The 2,500-nt window shown below is 41.6% G+C and overlaps 1 protein-coding gene across 1 annotated transcript in view; it reads left to right on the forward strand.

Moving 5' to 3' along the window:
- The first annotated feature begins 1,257 nt into the window (after positions 1–1,257).
- The window catches only part of LOC125029907, a 38,422-nt gene continuing 37,179 nt past the window's right edge, over positions 1,258–2,500 (forward strand). Inside the window, exon 1 of the mRNA XM_047620093.1 lies at positions 1,258–1,381. The gene's annotated coding sequence lies outside the window, so the exon portion shown is untranslated. The remainder of the gene's footprint in view (positions 1,382–2,500) is intronic.

The following is a 2,500-nucleotide window of genomic DNA, read 5'->3' on the forward strand; positions in this document are numbered from 1 at the left end:
AAAGCCTTAAAAGAGAAAAGCCCAACCAACAGCCTGACAAATAGCCCTGAAACAGATGAAGATCCCTCAATCAGCGAGGACTTCATAACGGAGTTGTCAGACTCCGTCATGTCAGAAACTGACTCTGAATCCGAATACAAAGACAATACAAAAATGTCATCCTCCAATATTGCGACCAAAGAACACTGACATTGTCATGCTCCAGGAGACATTAACAGAGGGACTATTCGTTTCTCAGGGTAGCCTATCATGTCTTCATGCTGCCAAGCACAACTGGCACCAGAGGCTTGATCATCCTGGTCAGAGAAGCAATAGCCGATGCACCGCACTGTGGAGACGAAGAAGAATCAATTGAGATTCACCTCAAGTTGTACAATGAATACAGGCCAAGCTGTATGAGCTTAGAAATCAGCCAGGTCTGCAACACAAGACCAAGTGATTATAGGGGGGGACTTCAATGCACACCACCTCATCCAGGCTCCCTGCAGGGGATCAGATATTACCATCACACAGCAAGTGTGCCCAGCCACAGCAGTAACCTACAGGCCACAGTTGCAACTGCCCGCAACCTTCGGATGAGAGGCCAACATGTCACCAGCCTACTAGCCCGAATGTTGTGAAGCTCAGTAGCGAAAGTTTTATAAATGTTATTGCTGTTACCAACCAGGGGCGTCATTTCAGCTTTCCCTTGAGGGGGGAAAGGATGGGTAAGCGAGAGGTGAATCTATAGGTTATAACCCGACCTATATGGGTGTAATTTGGTAAAAAGATAAAAATAGATAAAGTTGTGACCCTTGAGGCAGACCTTAGGGGATATCTCCCCCCCAATTGACGCTCCTGGTAAGCCACTCTACGTGTCACTCCATTATCCTGACAAGTGATAGCTTTCTGCCCAGTGTGAGGCGAGGCATCATTGCTTGTAATAAATGTGGACATGGAGACAGAGGTGATAAAATTATCTTATAACAGCGTGGGTGTGCGTAAGATCATTTAGGCCCCAGTTAAGATTATCTGGGGATATAGTGATATAAATTATTATATTTTGCAAGATATTTTCATCTTCACCACAGTTCTGATCTGTAAAATAATATATGCCCTTTTTACTAGTTTTAGTGCAGTTATTTCACACACTATGTGTGTGTGAAGGTGTTTGAGACAGTCACTGAGCGAGACCGAAAATGATTCCTAACCAAGTCGGTCACGAGACCGACCGCGACCAACGCATTCAAACGCGGCGCGGCGCCCGTGTTCGGATGTCGTCACCACAAAGAGGCGAAGAGTAAACAGAGTCAGCTGAGCCAAGCGCCCTTGACGAGTGCATGACGCATCTCCGGACCAGTTTCTGTAAATCCTGACACAGACTTCCTCACAATTAAATAAGGTAATACTCTATATAACAAGTCAAGTGTTTCTCATTCTGAAGCTCACCAGATACACATTTTGACTCATTTAGTTTGTTAAAACAGCTGGTATCAGGAAGATCTGCTCTTGAAGATCCTCTAGGTTTATCAAACATACTCCCTGCCTTTGTGAAATTATGTTATTATCATGTAGCATTTAACACTGGTATCTCGTATTTTGGAATGTATAAGGAAATAGGGTATAGTTTTAGTGTCCCACAGCCATGCAGCAGAAGGTAAAATTTACCTTTAATGGACAGTATGGCTGAAAACAAGACACTTTTCTTCTGTGGTATTACTTTAGCAAGTTGATAATAAAAAAGTTGTGCAACATGTAATACTTTGGTATACATTTACAGGAAAATATAATGACACTATAATAATCAGAGAGAAAATACTCACAAATACATGAAATCTGCATTGGTGAAAAATGTCAAAAACTAAGAAAATAGGTCGCAACACATGCCGTGCAGGCTGTAACTCCACAATTGGATGGGGTTCTAGGAGCAGAGCCCCAAATAGCGAAATACGGTGATCAAATGGATGTCTAAGGGTGAGGTCCTTGTCTATGGATTTACCAGGAATGGTAGGAGTTAAAGGGTTTAATCTCAGAGGGGTAAGGTCACTTCATAAACATTACCAATACTTTTATTTAAGTCATTTGTGATGGAAAATAACGAGATTGATACATATTACAGTGTGGATAATTGAAAGAAGGAATAAAAAATGGAAGATTGGATGGCTGTGTGAAACTAAAAAATTACTGAAATAGTTATCAATTTCAGAGAAGAACCTTTGTCTTATAACGGAAATTTGTTGTTAGGCTCAGTTTCAATTTGAATCAATCACTTTCTTAGATTTGTGGGTATTTTATTAGTTTCACACAGCCATGTGTGAAGCAAAAAAGATAGAAGGTCAATGAGGATTGGGTGGGATTCTAGGGGCATAGGCTGTGATAGGGAAATACAATGATTGGATGAGGGTCAGGGGGCAAAGACCCTGGATTAGGAAGGTTTTGGGTTAATACAGCGATGTTTGTGGATTTCACAGGAATGGCTGAAGTGATAGGGACTTCATCTCAGAGGGAAATTAAAAATTCA

This window comes from Penaeus chinensis, chromosome 10 (assembly GCF_019202785.1).
Source record: "Penaeus chinensis breed Huanghai No. 1 chromosome 10, ASM1920278v2, whole genome shotgun sequence".
Taxonomy (NCBI): domain Eukaryota; kingdom Metazoa; phylum Arthropoda; class Malacostraca; order Decapoda; family Penaeidae; genus Penaeus; species Penaeus chinensis.